We start from the raw sequence: 17082 nt of genomic DNA on the forward strand, positions 1-17082 counted from the left end.
CCAAACAGGATCCCAGGAATAAATTGGAATTCTCCCCTCAGTTCCAGCCACCTCCTGCAGCCAAATCTGGAGCTGCATCCCAAGGCAGCTTCCAGGCACTGTGAAAAGCCCAATCCAGCCACCCCTGGAGCTCCCAGCACACAGACAGGGGAGATTTCAGCTCAGTTAAAAAAACTGGGAGGAATTAGAGAGCCCAGCTCCCAAAGCCAGCAGTTTTCCTGCTCGGAGCAGGGGATCTGCAGGGAGGATTTCCGTGCCCGGGGTGCAGCTCTCACCCTGGTGGGTCCCAGATCCTCTGGCCAGGAGCTAAACGGGCCAAAAAGGTCAAGGACAGAGGAAAAAGGGAAAACCAGGAGCCTCCGGGGTGAGCAGGAACACATGGGCTCGAGATGGAGAAAAAATTCCAGGGAATCCCAGCCCCACCTGGCTCCAGGTGAGGCCAAAGGATCTGCGTTAATAAACGAGAGCCTCCAACAGCTGCTAAAAGGGATTTAAATCATCCATCAGCTCCCAGGTGTTCAAATATCCAGGGGTTTAGCAGCTGGGAGAGGTGGAATTTTGCTCTTCCCTGCAGGGAAATCACTTGAGCTGATGTTCCCCCACTCCAGCAGAAAACCCCAGGAATTAACTGCTTCCTGCCCAAAACCAGCCACAGTTTTTCCTCCCTTTCAGATCTTTTTTTGCCTCAAAGATCTCCAGGACGACTCCAGTTTTAGGGCTTGGTGCTGATCCCGGGCTTCTGAGGAGCACTCCATAATGTCAGGCTTAACAACTGAGCCTAATTAAACCCTGCAGAGCTCCCAAAGGCCTGAATGCCTCGTTAGGGAGCTGAATGGGCTTAATTGCAATCGGGGCTGCATTCAGCCACTGAATCCACTCCCAAAATTGCAATCGGGGCTGCATTCAGCCACTGAATCCACTTCCAAACCTGCAGCGGGGCAATCAGGAGGGCTTTGTGCAGCTCCAACGCAATTCCTGCCAGGATCTGGGCTCCCAAAATGCTGCAAGATGAGGAGTTCTGGTTTTAACCCAGGTCCAGAGGGGTTTAACCCTGCAGGGGTTGGGAAGAGGTGGAGATGTGGCACTTGGGGACACCCTGCAGCAGCAGCACCTGGAGCTGCTGGAGAGATTCCAGAGGAACCCATGGAGCTGCTCCAGGGCTGGGAGAGCTGGGGGTGCTCAGCTGGAGAGGAGAAGGCTCCAGGGAGAGCTTCCAGCACATTCCAGGGCCTGCAGGGGCTCCAGGAGAGCTGCAGAGGGACTGGGGACAAGGCCTGCAGGGACAGTGTCCAGCCTGGCCTGGGACACTGCAGGGATGCAGGGGCAGCCCCAGCTGCTCTGGCAATCCCAGCCCAGGCAGGAATTCCTCATTGCCAAGATCCCATCCATGGCTGCCCTCTGGCAGTGGGAGCCATTCCCTGGTGCTGTCCCTGCAGGCCTTGTCCCCAGTCCCTCTGCAGCTCTCCTGGAGCCCCTGCAGGCCCTGGAATGTGCTGGAAGCTCTCCCTGGAGCCTTCCCTTCTCCAGGAGAACATTCCCACCTCTCCCAGCCTGGCATTGGATCCATCTCCTCTCCAAGACATTCATGGCCCCAGGGGCTTCACCTGGAATCTCAGGAAACCATGAAGGGTCTCCCTTCCCTTCTCCTCTCTTTTCTCTCCCCATTTTCCATCAAAATCCCTGGGGATGGATTCTGAGTGTCCCAAATCCCAGAGTCCCAGAGCAGTTTGGGTGGGAAGGGAGCTCAAAGCTCATTCCAGGGACACCTCCCCTATCCCAGGGTGCTCCAATCCTTCCTTGGACACTGCAGGGATGCAGGGGCAGCCCCAGCTGCTCTGGCAATCCCAGCCCAGGCAGGAATTCCTCATTCCCAAGATCCCATCCATGGCTGCCCTCTGGCAGTGGGAGCCATTCCCTGTGCCCTCTCATTATATCCATTTTAGATAATCCCTCTCCCTCCTTTTTTTATGGAAAACAGGGAGATGGAGCGATTCCTGGAATGACCAAGGGGTGTCAGTGGGTCCATGGGAAGTGCCCCCCTCCCCACTGACACCTCTCACCCTCTCACTCATTTATGGCCATGCCAAAACTTGCTCCTTTTCCACCCAAAAACACCCGGAGCAACCCAAGGGTTGATCCAGGGAAAGGAGAGCAGGGACGTGGTTCTGGAGATTGATCCAAATCTTTGGGAATGTAACGAAGGAATGAGGAGATGGAGCAGTCCTGGCTCCCTGCTGAGATTCTGGAGTCTCCAGAGTGAATCCAAGGGCAGCTGGAGGGCAGGGAATGCACAGCTGGATGAGCTCCCAGAGCCAGAGGGGCCTCAGCAAAGAGTGACCCTGCACGGGAGCCAGGGCACACAATCCCAAACATTCCCACCCTGCAGCGATTTCATGGGAATGGGAAAGGAAATTTCAAGGAAAGGAAAGGAAATTTCAAGGAAAGGAAAGGAAATTTCAAGGGAAGGAAAGGAAATTTCAAGGAAAGGAAATTTCAAGGAAAGGAAAGAGGAAAGGAAATTTCAAGGGAAGGAAAGGAAATTTCAAGGGAAGGAAAGGAAATTTCAAGGAAAGGAAATTTCAAGGAAAGGAAAGAGGAAAGGAAATTTCAAGGAAAGGAAGTTTCAAGGAAAGGAAAGGAAATTTCAAGGAAAGGAAATTTCAAGGAAAGGGAAAGGGAAAAGGAAATGTCAAGGAAATTTTAAGGAAAGGAAAGAGGAAAGGAAATTTCAAGGAAAGGAAGTTTCAAGGAAATTTCAAGGAAAGGAAAGGAAAGGAAAGGATCACTTCAGGATCTCCTCTGGAGCATCCACCAATTTCACTAAAAAATGGAAAATTAAAATCCATCAAGGATGTCCTTTGGAGCACTGAGGACCTTTTTGGGGTTTCTCAGTTCAGGGTGATCTAAATCCCACTGGGAAAGGGGGTTTGAACTTGGAAGGTGCAGGATTTCACTGGGAATGTTTGGACGTGGAAAATAAAGGCAGATTTGGATTAGGAATGGAGGGGAGATCTGGGAATCTGAACCAGGAAAAACATCCCAACGTGGAATCCAGAGGGAGCCACTCCAGGAACGGGACATTTCCCATGGAAAGGGTTGGTAGCAATGGGCAGGGGCTGCCCAGAGTGCCCATCCCTGGAGGAGTCCAAGGAATTCCGGGAGGGGACACTCAGGGCTGGGGACAGGGTGACCTTGGAGGGCTTTTCCCACCTCAGTGATCCCAGAATTCGGGGATTCCCAGGCTGGGATGTGCTGCTGCTGGTCCCAGAGCTGCACTGGCGCAGAGCTGGGTGGCAATTCCATGGTGGGCAGGTGACAAAAGCCACCTCAGTTTGGTCACTGAGCAGAGGAGCGGCCTGAGATCCAAATTTCCCAATTTTTTTCAATTTCCCAACCCGATCATGGCCTCTTCTCTCAATGTTTTGGAGACCAAAAGGTTCTGGCCCCAGCCCTGGAGCACATTCCCAGTGGTGTCCCCCTGGGATCAGCCCTGTGGGGAGGAAAATGGCAAAAAAAAAGAGGGGAATTTATGAGAATTTGTGATTTTGAGCTATTGTGGTCACAGAGAAGGAGGAGGTCTGGATCTATCCCATTCCCACAGGATTGCTGCTCAGGCTGGGCCACTCCAAACTGAGGAGCAGCCAAAGTTCTGGTCAAAACTCTGCTGAAAAAACCCAAAAATCAGCTGGAGAGAAAGTCAGAGGAGCCGAAACAGCTGAAGATTTTAATGGGATCCATTCCCACTTCTGGAGCATTTAATGGGATCCATTCCCACTTTTTGAGCTTTTAATGGGATCCATTCCCACTTTTGGAGTTTTTAATGGGATCCATCCCACTTTTGGAAGTTTTTAATGGGATCCATTCCCACTTTTTGAGCTTTTAATGGGATCCATTCCCACTTTTGGAAGTTTTTAATGGGATCCATTCCCACTTTTGGAAGTTTTTTACGGGATCCATTTTCACTTCTGGAAGTTTTTAATGGGATCCATTCCCACTTCTGGAGTTTTTGATGGGATCCATTCTCACTTTTGGAGCTTTTAATGGGATCCATTCCCACTTTTTGAGCTTTTAATGGGATCCATTCCCACTTTTGGAAGTTTTTGATGGGATCCATCCCCACTTCTGAGTTTTTAATGGGATCCATTCCCACTTTTGGAAGTTTTTTACGGGATCCATTTTCACTTCTGGAAGTTTTTAATGGGATCCATTCCCACTTCTGGAAGCTTTTAATGGGATCCATTCCCACTTCTGGAGTTTTTGATGGGATCCATTCCCACTTTTGGAGCTTTTAATGGGATCCATTCCCACTTTTTGAGCTTTTAATGGGATCCATTCCCACTTTTGGAAGTTTTTAATGGGATCCATTCCCACTTTTTGAGCTTTTAATGGGATCCATTTTCACTTCTGGAAGTTTTTAATGGGATCCATTCCCACTTCTGGAAGCTTTTAATGGGATCCATTCCCACTTCTGGAGATTTTGATGGGATCCATTCCCACTTTTGGAGTTTTTAATGGGATCAATTCCCACTTTTGGACGTTTTTGATGGGATCCATTCCCACTTCTGCAGTTTTTGATGGGATCCATTCACACTTTTGGAGTTTTTAACGGGATCCATTCCCACTTTTTGAGCTTTTAATGGGATCCTTTCCCACTTTTGGAAGCTTTTAATGGGATCCATCCCCACTTCTGGAGTTTTAAATGGGATCCATTCCCACTTTTGGAGTTTTTGATGGGATCCATTCCAACTTTTGGAGTCAGCACGGGAAAATCCATCACATGTAGATAATCCTATCCTAAAATCAACGGGACTCCAGCTCCCAAAAACACCCCAAAACCACCCCAAAACCACTCCAAAATCACCCCAAAACCACCCCCAAAACACCCCAAAACCCCCCCAAACCCATCCCCCTGCAGCCCAGGAGAGGAGCTGCTGCTGAGAACCATTTCCAAGCTGTCCAAAGGTTCCTTCACTGCTGAAACTGAGGAATGAGGACCATTTTCCCACCTCTTCCCGAGCTTTCTGGGATTGGCTTTGCAATTCCACGCCTTAGGAATTTCTGGCCCCGGTTTTGGTGGCGATCCAGCAGCGATTCCCCCGTTCTGCTGTTTGGGACGGCGTTCATTCCCGTTCCCAGACCTCAGGGCCCGCTCTCATCCCGGGATATTGGGATGGAAGGGCCGGGAGGGATCCTGGGATCCTGGGGAACGGCTGGGGAGGGATCTGAGCCACGGATCCCACCCACCCCGACCCCATTCCGATGGGGAAATTGATGGAAAAGGGAGAAATTGATGGGAAATTGAGTAATTTATGGAAAAATTGAGTAATTTATGGAAAAAAGAGTAATTTATGGACAACTCAATAATTTATGGAAAATTGAATAATTTATGGAAACAGTAATTTATGGAAAATTGAGTAATTTATGGACAACTCAAGTAATTTATGGAAAATTGAGTCATTTATGAAAAAAATTGAGTAATTGATGAAAAATTGAGTAATTAATGGAAACTGAGTAATTTATGGAAAATTGAGTCATTTATGGAAATTGATTTATTGATGAAAAATTGAGTAATTTGTGGAAAATTGAGTCATTTATGGAAAGGGAGTAATTTATGGAAAATTGAATAATTAATGGACAACTCGAGTAATTTATGGAAAAATTGAGTAATTTATGAAAAAAATTGAGTAATTGATGAAAAATTGAGTAATTTATGGAAACTGAGTAATTTATGGAAAATTGAGTAATTTCTGGACAACTCAAGTAATTTATGAAAAAACTGAGTAGTTTATAAAAAATGGAGTAATTTATGGAAACAGTAATTTATGGAAAATTGAATAATTTATGGAAATTGATTAATTGATGAAAATTTGAGTAATTTATGGAAAATTGAGTAATTGATAAAAAATTGAGTAATTTATGAAAAAAATTGAGTAATTGATGAAAAATTGAGCAATTTATGGAAAAATTGAGCAATTTATGGAAAAATGGAGTAATTTATGGACAACTCAAGTAATTTATGGAAAAATTGAGTAACTGATGAAAAATGGAGTAATTTATGGAAAACCTGAGTAATTTCCAAGCACGGAATAATTTCTAAATTGAGTAATTTCCAAGCATGGAATTCCCTGCTGGAGGCACCTCAGGAGCTTTCAGAAGGTTCAGCTGCTCAGGTCCCAACACCAAGAATCTCCCGTTCCCCTGCCGAGCTTCCCAGAGCTCTGGAGGGATCCCCTGGGCCACATTCCACAGAATTCCAGAATGATTTAGGTTGGAAAAGCCCTCCAAGATCACCGAGTCCAAGCTGTGCCCAATCCCCACTAGCCCAGAGCACTGAGTGCCAAAAAATAACATTAATATTATCAGGATATTATTACTATTATTATTATTATTATTATTATTATTATTATTATTATTATTATTATTATTATTATTATTATTATTATTGTTTTGTTGTTGTTGTTGTTGTTTATTATCATTGTTATTACTATAATTACTATAATATAATGTTATATTATATTATATTATATTATATTATATTATATTATAGTATAGTATATTATAGTATATTATAGTATATTATAGTATATTATTATTATTTCCAGTGTATTAATAATATTAATATTGTTAGGATATTGTTAGGATATTCATAATATTAAATAATGTTAATATGGCCAGGACTAAAGGAATTGGAAAGGGAAAAGAATAATGGGAATAAAATAAAATAAAATAAAATAAAATAAAATAAAATAAAATAAAATAAAATATAATAAAGTAAAATAAATAATTTTTGGGGCTTTCTTGCCCGAATTTCCTGAACAGAGAAAGGTTGGCCTCTGTCACCAGCCCTTCCTGGGGTTTGGATTTTGTTTTTCCATGGGATGAAATCTGTGGCTGTTCCACAGGGAATTAGATGGAAATCAGAGGGATAAAATCCCAATTCCTGCCATGGAACAACACCAGGCTGAGCCTGTTTTTTGGGAATAAAAATAAGTGGAGAAGGACAAAAGTGTGGGGCACAAAACTGTCCCCTCAGGGTGACAGTCACCCATTCTGCCAGCTTGGAATTCTGATTTATCCAATGGAAAAGCCAAAATTCCAGTTATTTTTGCTCCCTAAAAATAACCAGAGCCACTCCTCCAGGCGAGATTTTAAGCCTCCACTTCAGATTTTTTCCTCCCTGTAAATATCAAACTGCAGGATTTGATTTCATGCAAGGAGGGAGGGAAATTATCCCTAAATTTGCATCATCCTCCTGAATCCGAGTGTCCCAAGGAATATTTAAGGAACCTCCCAGATCTCTTTTTAATTTTTGTTCCTTTTCAGATATTTTTTGCTCCAAATGGGATTTACCAGCCTGGAAATTGATGTGACCACAGTATAAAAACCCCACTAACAAGAAAAGAATAAATCTCATTTTTTTAACCCTTTGCAGCATTTTTTTTTTTATTGCACAATTCCAGTCAAACCCAGAATCCCAACCTTATCCTGTGTCCTCACCACAACAGTTTTCCCCCCATTTTTTCCCAGAGATTTTTCCCATTTTTCACTCACCTGCTCCAAAAGGGGAGCATCCAAAATTCAGCATTTTCGGGACGTTTCACCCTCAGACGGAAAGGGAGCTGAGCGCTCCGGGATGCGCCGCAAATCCTGCAGATTCCAGGGAAAATCCAAAATCCGGGAGCTGGGAGCAAACCCTGCTGCCTCTGGTGCTGCCAGGGAGCTGCAGCTGTGCCAGGGAAATATTCCTGCAAGAGCAGCAGATGTTGGGAGAGAGGGAAGGGGGAAAGCCACGGGAGGAGGTCGGGGTTGGTTCCCTCGAGGGATAACGGGAGAGGAAGAGCAGGAAAAGCACCTGGAGAAGCTCCATCCTCCCATAATCCAGGGATTTCCTGGATGCACCTTGGAGTGTGTTTCCCTTCACCACCCTGCAGGAATATTTCAATTTTTTAACCATTAAAATTTATTTTTTTTTTTAATCTTCTCCAAGTCTTGCAGTGATGATTCCCACAGGGTTTTTTATCCCAATTTTTGTCTCCTCTCCTCGGTTTCCAACCTCAACCCTCGGCTTCGTTTGTTGCCGCTCAATTCTTGCACCAGGGGAAAACCCCAAAATTCCCTGGAAGGAGGTTTTGGGTTGGGAATGCTCTGCCAGGAATCTTGGGATGGGATGAGGGCAAAGGGGCTCAGGTTGGTTCAGGCTGGATTTCAGGAAAAATTCCTTCGGGTTGGATTTCAGGAAAAATTCCTTCAGGTTGGATTTCAGGAAAAATTCCTTCCCTGACAGAGTACTTGGGAATTGGGACAGGTTTTCCAGGGAAATGGTGGAGTCTCCATGCCTGGAAGCATCCAAAAAAAAAAATTGGATGTGACACCTGACAACGCGGTTTGGGATGTTCGGGGTTGGACTTGGTGATCCTGGAGGTCTTTTCCAAGTGAAATCATCCCATGGTTCCGTGATTTGGGTTTGTAAAATCCGGGAGAACTGCTTGGGAATGCTGTCTGGGCACGGTGGGGCTGGAAAAACCGGGAAAATCCACGGGGAAATGGGATTGCCTGGAGGCTGAGCTGCGGGGAAACCCCGGGAGCCAAGGGGGAGAAGGGGATTTATGGAAAAAATGGGAAAATTAATGGGGAAATGGAGTAATTTATGGAAAACTGGAGTAATTTATGGGAAAATGGAGTAATTTATGGAAAACTGGAGTAATTAATGGGAAAATCGAGTAATTTATGGAAAACTGGAGTAATTAATGGGAAAATCGAGTAATTTATGGAAAACCGAAGTAATTTATCAAAAAATGAGAGTAATTTATGGATAACTGGAATAATTTATGGAAAAAGGGAGTAATTTATGAAAAAATTGAGTAATTTATGAACAACTGGAGTAATTTATGGGGAAAGGGAATAATTTATGGAAAAATTGAGTAATTTATGAAGAAATTGAGTAATTTATGGAAAAATTGAGTAATTTATGGACAACTGGAATTATTCATGGAAAATGGAGTAATTTATTAAAAATTGAGTAATTTATGGAAAAATTGAGTAATTTATGGACAACTGGAATAATTTATGGAAAAATGGAGTAATTAATGAAGAAATTGAGTAATTTATGGAAAAATTGAGTAATTTATGGACAACTGGAATTATTTATGGAAAAATGGAGTAATTTATGGACAACTTGAGTAATTTATGAAAAAATTGAGTAATTGATGAAAAATTGAGTAATTTATGGAAAAATTGAGTAATTTATGGACAACTGGAATGATTTATGGAAAACCAGAGTAATTTATGAAAAATTGAGTAATTTATGGACAACTGGAGTAATTGATGGACAATTGGAGAGGGAATAAAAGACCGAGGCAAACAGGGATCATCCATAACCCGCCCTTAAACTCCCACCATGACCAGAAATGAATCTCAAATTCCTCATTTTTGGGAAACAAAGAGAGGAGGGAGGGGCTGTGCTGGCAGCTGAGGGGTTAAACGTGGAGCTCCCCATTCCCAGGATTTGTCACCTTCAGGAGGCCACCCCTGTCCAGACCTGATGATCTTTGAGATCACCCCACCTGCAGAAGGGAATCCAGGGAAAATTCCAGGCGATGGAGCAGCGGGAGAATAAATTGAATTTCCTTCCCTTGTTGTTCCTCTCAGGTGAGGATTCTGGGGCCTGTAAAAAAGAAAAAGGGAACAAATGTGTGGTGGGACAAAGAGTGGTGGTTTTCAATTAAAGGAAGGTCAATTGAGATTAATTAGGGCTGGTTTAGAATGAGGGTGTGAATGTGCTGGCCGCAAGGGAAAAGGGAAAGAGTCCGAGGAATTCCTGGATGTGGCACTCAGGTCGGGAAAAGTTTGAATTCCCAAATTTTCCAAACCCCTCCACGTCCTGCAGTGAACTGAAACTAAAGTTTGGTTCCATGAGCTCGGGAAGGGCTTGAATTCCCAAATTTTCCAAACTAAAATTTGGTTCCATGGGGTTGGGAAGAACTCAAATTCCCAAATTTTCCAAACTAAAATCAGGAAGAGCTTGAATTCCCAAATTTTCCAATCCTCCACTTCCTGCAGTGCTCTGAAACTAAAGTTTGGCTCTATGAGGACAGGAAGGGCTCCAATTCCCAAATTTTCCAATCTAAAATTTGCTTCCATGAGATTGGGAAGAGCCTGAATTCCCAACTTTTCCAAACCCTCCAGGAAGTCAGGAAGAGCTCAAATTCCCAAATTTTCCAAGCTAAAATTTGCTTCCATGAAGTCAGGACAAGCTTGAATTCTCAAATTTTCCAAACCCCTCCACATCCTGCAGTGCTCTGAAATGGAAGTTTGCTTCCATGAGCTCGGAAAGAGCTCGAATTCCCAAATTTTTCAACTCTTCATGAAGTCAGGAAGAGCTCAAATTCCCAAATTTTCCAAACTAAAATTTGGTTCCATGACATTGGGAAGAGCTCAAATTCCCAACTTTTCCAAACCCTCCAGGAAGTCAGGAAGAGCTCAAATTCCCAAATTTTCCAAACCCCTCCATGTCCTGCATGAACTGAAACTAAAGTTTGCTTCCATGAGGTTGGGAAGAGCTCGAATTCCCAAATTTTCCAAACTAAAATTTGGTTCCATGAAGTCAGGACAAGCCTGAATTCTCAAATTTTCCAAACCCCTCCACGTCCTGTAGTGCTCTGAAATGGAAGTTTGGTTCCATGAGTTCTGAAAGAGCTCGAATTCCCAAATTTCCCAAACCCTCCATGAAGTCAGGAAGAGGTCAAATTCCCAAATTTTCCAAACCCTCCACATCCTGCAGTGAACTGAAACTAAAGTTTGGTTCCATGAGGTTGGGAAGGGCTCAAATTCCCAACTTTTCCAATCTAAAATTTGCTTCCATGAGATTGGGAAGAGCTCAAATTCCCAACTTTTCCAAACCCTCCAGGAAGTCAGGAAGAGCTTGAATTCCCAAATTTTCCAAACCCTCCAGGAAGTCAGGAAGAGCTCGAATTCCCAAATTTTCCAAACTTTAGTTTTGTTCCACGAGGTTGGGAAGGGTTTGAATTCCAAAATGTGGGAGGCAAAAGCAAAAAAAGTTGGAGAAAAAATTTTAAAAAAATAAAGACACAAAGCCCAGAGAAAAACGTTTTTAGGGATGGTTCCCTTGGATCCCACTGAAGGCCAAAATTCCACATCCAAACATGCTTGGATATGGATGGCTCTGATTCAATTTCTGGACAAGAAAAATAAAAATTAAAAAAAAAAAACAGTTTAAAAAAGATAAAAATCTCTTTTCCTCCTCTTTGCAGGTTTTTAGAGAATTTTAATGGAAAGGATTCCCATCAATCACCTCTGGAAAGCTGCTCACCTAAAGCATGGAGAGACAAATCTGATTCAGGGAGGTTTTCCAAAGGGAAAAGCAACTCAGGTTGGAGTTTTTCCAGCTCTTCACTGGGATGTCAAATTTAACAACCTTAAGGAATGAGGAGGAGGAAGGGGGAGAGGGTTTAAAACCAAAAAAATTGAGTTATTTCAAATTTTCCCCTGAAATGTGCCTGGGGTTTTTAGGCTTTACTGTTTTTGACAAGTTCCAACACAGACAGGCAGCTGGAGCAGCAAGAAGAAATTTGGAATTCATCCCTCCAAAAAAAAAAAAAAAAAAGAAACAAACCCAAAATAACTTGGCAGAGGAAAATAAAAGGAATAAAAAATTTGGGGGAATTTAAAAATTGATGAAAAGAAAGGAGCCCGGAACTTTGGAGCAAAGGAAAAACTCAGGAGTGAAAAAAAAAAATCTCATGGGTCTCATGGAAAATGAAATGTTGGGGATAGCAGGAATTTCTCCTCTCCATCCAGAGAAACAGAGATAATTTCTGGAATGCTGAGCTCAGGAAAGCTCCAAAATTGAGACACATTTTAGAAAATAAACTGGAATTCCTGGGAAAAAAAATTCTCTGGGAAAAATCCATCTCTGCTGAGGAGGGAGCAGCAGGAAGAGTTGGGGGAGCTGGAAGCTTTTGATGGAATAAATAATCCCAATTTAAGGAAATTTAAGGAGAGGAGACTCAGTCCTTCAAAAGCTCCTAAAAATATCTCTGGGGTTTATTTAAGTTATTTTTAAGTGATAGAACACAAAAAGGGGGAAATTAAAGACAAAACCCACAAAATCTTCCCAAGAGAGGAAGGAAAACTCCTCCAGCTGCAAAATTCCAGAGGTGGAAGTGGGGATGCACCTCTGGAACTCCTGCTGGGTGCATTCCCAAAAAAGGGGAAGGAGCTGAGAGGGGAAGTGTTGGAGCTGAGAGATTTGATGGAATAAATAATCCCAAGAATGGGAAAATTTAAGGAGAGGAGACTCAGCCCTCCTAAAAATATCTCCAGGTTCTTTGGGTTATTTTTAAGTGATAGAACACAAAAAGGGGGAATTTAAAGCCCAAACCCACAAAATCTTCTCAAGAGAGGAAGGAAAACTTCTCCAGCTGCAAAATTCCAGGGGTGGAAGTAGGGCTGCACCTCTGGAATTCCTGCTGGGCACATTCCCAAAAAAGGTGAAGGAGCTGAGAGGGGAAGTGTTGGAGCTGAGAGATTTGATGGAATAAATAATCCCAAGAATGGGAAAATTTAAGGAGAGGAGACTCAGCCCTCCTAAAAATATCTCTTTTGGTTATTTTGGTTATTTTTAAGTGATGTGATAGAACACAAAAAGGAGGAATTTGAAACTCAAAATCCACAAAATCTTCCCAAGAGAGGAAAGAAAACTCCTCCAGCTGCAAAATTCCAGGAGCTGGGGATTTCCAGTGGAAGTGGGGCTGAATCTCTGGAACTCCTGCTGGGCACATTTCCAAAATAAAGGTGAAGGAGCTGAGAGGGGAAGTGTTGGAGCTCAGGGATTTGATGGAATAAATAATCCCAAGAATGGAACAATTTAGGAGAGGAGACTCAGTCCTTCAAAAGCTCCTAAAAATATCTCTGGGGTTTATTTTAGTTATTTTTAAGTGATGTGATAGAACACAAAAAGGGGGAATTTAAAGACAAAAACCACAAAATCTTCCCAAGAGAGGAAGGAAAACTCTTCCAGCTGCAAAATTCCAGGAGTGGAAGTGGGGCTGCACCTCTGGAACTCCTGCTGGGTGCATTCCCAAAAAAGGGGAAGTTGCTGAGAGGGGAAGTGTTGGAGCTGAGGGATTTGATGGAATAAATAATCCCAAGAATGGGAAAATTTAAGGAGAGGAGACTCAGCCCTCCTAAAAATATATCTTTTGGTTATTTTGGTTATTTTAAAGTGATGTGATAGAACACAAAAAGGAGGAATTTGAAACCCAAAATCCACAAAATCTTCCCAAGAGAGGAAGGAAAACTCCTCCAGCTGCAAAATTCCAGGAGCTGGGGATTTCCAGTGGAAGTGGGGCTGAATCTCTGGAACTCCTGCTGGGCACATTTCCAAAATAAAGGTGAAGGAGCTGAGAGGGGAAGTGTTGGAGCTCAGGGATTTGATGGAATAAATAATCCCAAGAATGGGACAATTTAGGAGAGGAGACTCAGTCCTTCAAAAGCTCCTAAAAATATCTCTGGGGTTTATTTTAGTTATTTTTAAGTGATGTGATAGAACACAAAAAGGGGGAATTTAAAGCCCAGACCCACAAAATCTTCCCAAGAGAGGAAGGAAAACTCTTCCAGCTGCAAAATTCCAGGGGTGGAAGTGGGGCTGCACCTCTGGAACTCCTGCTGGGCACATTCCCAAAAAAGGGGAAGTTGCTGAGAGGGGAAGTGTTGGAGCTGTGGGATTTGATGGAATAAATAATCCCAAGAATGGGAAAATTTAAGGAGAGGAGACTCAGCTCTCCTAAAAATATCTCCAGGTTCTTTGGCTTATTTTTAAGTGATAGAACACAAAAAGGGGGAATTTAAAGACAAAAACCACAAAATCTTCCCAAGACAGGAAGGAAAACTCTTCCAGCTGCAAAATTCCAGGGGTGGAAGTGGGGCTGCACCTCTGGAACTCCTGCTGGGTGCATTCCCAAATTGGATCAGCCCTGCAGGGACACTCAGTGGCCATGGACAGCAGAGATCTGCTGGAGGGAGGATGGGCTGTGGGAGAGAGAAAGAAAACTGCCCATGGACAGAGAGAACTGCCCCAGCTCTGACAGATGGGGACAGAGCACACAGCCCCACCTCCAGCCCAGGACAGGCTCTCACCTTGCTGGGGTTTCAGGAAAATCATTTTGAGATGTTTGAGTGTGTTTTCTTCCACGCTGTTTATTGAGTTTTTAAATCTCACCAAAACCCAGCATCAGCCTCCCACACTGGGAACCTTCAAGGTGCTCCAAACCCAGGAATCATCAGGATTCATCTTCTCTCAGCTCCTCAAATCAGAGAGGGAAAACAGAAAATCCAGAAAATCCAGGTGCCCCATCCAGGGATGGAATTTCCACAACCTCTCTGTGTCACAAAATCCAATTTCCTGGTGTTTTATCCCATTTTATCCCCATTTGAAATGATTTCCTGCAGGTAAAATAAGACTTTTTCACACAGGATACAGCAGCTCTGCCTGCTTTCCCCTATCACTGGGTTTGTACCCAAAGGAAAAACCAAAATTTGATTTTTTTGTGGAATCAAGGCTGAGAAAACTGGCAAACTACGAAAAATAATCTGAGATTCTGAATTCCCTGCTCCCATTTTCTCACTGATCACTCAGACTTTGGTTCTTGGGCACAGCTGAAGCATTCCTGATCTTTCACCCAACATGCCAAGAGGCCACAAAGTTTTTTTCCCTTAATTCCAGAAGTCAGGATCTCAAATTGCTGCCAGAGGTTATCCCAAAAATCTGAAGTGCCACAAATTTGTACCAGTGAAGGTGAACTGATTCTTAAATTACTTATATATATCTATATATATATAATTTTTAAAATATTAATTATTTTTTTTTCTATTTTCTAACATCATTTTGTCATTTATTCAGATGTCACAGAATTGATGTGAACTGAGTTATGAATGAATTTAATTTCCATTTTAATGGGAGTGAATTTTATTGTTAAATCTCTCTCCACAACTCCCTGACAGGAGGATGGATCCAGGTGGGAGTTGGGCTCTTCTCCCAAGGAATAAGGGCCAAAAAAACCCCCAAAGTTTCCTGAGCTGACAATTTGGGGTTATTTTTTTGAAAAAAAAAAACTGATTTGTTGTGTGGCTTTAGTGCAGTTTAGAGCCAAGGTGCTGCATTTTAGTGGCAGCAAAACCACCTCGATTCTCCCCCAAAACCTCCCTTTGAAGCCCCAAAAAAGCAAAATTAAAAGGCAAAAGTAGCAAGAGCTGATTAGTGAAGGGAACGGAAAAAAATCCATCGTGCTGACCTGTGCAGAGCTGAGGAGATGGAAGCAGAAAAGCCTGGAAATGTCAAAACAGTGTCAGGAAAGGCCAGAAATTGCCTTTGTTTGCTGCTAATGAGGCAGGGTGCTTTTTAATTAAAACCAAACCATTTGAAAAGGCTTGATGGAAGATCAAGGGAGCCCCTTGGAGGATTTCTACCTGAAGGGAGGTCAGAAAACACCAAATTATTGAGTGAAGTGAGGGCACAACGAGCTTCAGTTAAACACAGAGCAAGAGCTCAGCAAAACCTTTGGGTTTCCAGGACCTCAGAGAACCCCCAAAGAATTATTTCCTGTCAGAACACCCAAGCCAAAACACCTGGAAAGGTCACTCAGGAGGCTCCAAACCCCCAGATTTTGGTAGAATTGCATCAAGAGACTGCAGGGTTTTTCCACCTGCAGGCAAAACCCTCGAGATGCCCAGAAAATTTCTGGCTCTTGTTGCTTCAGTGTCCAGGTTTTCAAGTCCTGAGCTCCAACCAATCTCTGCTTTCAGCCCCCAGGTAAGGATTTGAAACCTTGGGATCTCTAGTTTGGAGTTACAGAGCCCAGAAAGGCACACAGTGAGCCAAAAAAAAGAAAAAAAAAAGGAAATTCTGGCAGTTTTACCCTGACTTGAGCAGCAGAGGAGCTGCCAAGGTTTATTCACATTGCTGGAGGGGCTGGAAGTCAGGAAAATGCAGCTCTTCATTCCTGGGCTGGTTTGTGGGATTTGCTCATAGGGTTTCACACCTGTGGAATTCAAAGGTGAAAGGAGAGAGGAGGCTCTGATTCAGCTCAAAAAATGGGTTGAAAACGAAATATCTGGGGGATGGAATTCCCACTTTGAGTCAGTGTGGTTTCTGCTGATCACAGGGGGTTTGGCAGGTGATTTTTGAGGGGATGCCATGAAACTGCAGAACTGGAAATTCCACTGTGAAAAGAACTGTGAAAAACACCAATCACTTGTTTTTAAAATTTCAAAAGTTTAATAGCGATAAAATGATTATTAAACATAGTAATACAATTAGAGTAATAATAATTTGGATAATTAGGATTTAGGGCAATATGAGACAATAGAAACAAAGAGTTAGGGACAGTCTGGGTTCCTCTTTGTGGGCAAAATAAACCCCAAAAAGGAACCACATTCACAGAGGATTAACCCTTAGAAGCAACAGCCTGTTGCATATTCATACATCTTATCCATGATGCATAAATTCAAACACAGGATTCTGGCTGGGCAGTGTCAGCTTCTTCCTCTGAATCCTGACAGTGTCTGCAGGGCTGAGCGAGGCAGGAAGAAGTTCATTTCTCCTGATAATGGGGCAATAAATTCTCTTTCTCTGAGACATTCAGGTGTCCTGTGGCTGCTATCTCATTGCAAGTCCTCTCTTTAAAAAAAGTATCTTACATAGCAGAGTTTCTATTTTAACCTTTTGTTATAACCTAAAACCATATTTAACACACTGCTTAAGAGAATTAATACAGCATGTGAAAAACACCAATCACTTGTTTTTAAAAATTTAAAAGTTTAATAGCAATAAAATGGTTATTAAAAATGGTAATATAATTAGAGTAATAATAATTTGGATAATTTGGATTAGGACAATATGAGACAAGAGAAACAAAGAGTTAGGGACAGTCTGGGTTCCTCTTTGTGGGCAAAATAAGCCTGAAAAAGGCCCCACGTTTACAGAGAATTAACCCTTAAAAACAACAGCCTGTTGCATATTCACACACCTCATCCATGATGCATAAATTCAAACACAGGATTCTG

Source organism: Fringilla coelebs, assembly GCF_963513975.1.
Source record: "Fringilla coelebs genome assembly, chromosome: 5".
Lineage (NCBI taxonomy): Eukaryota > Metazoa > Chordata > Aves > Passeriformes > Fringillidae > Fringilla > Fringilla coelebs.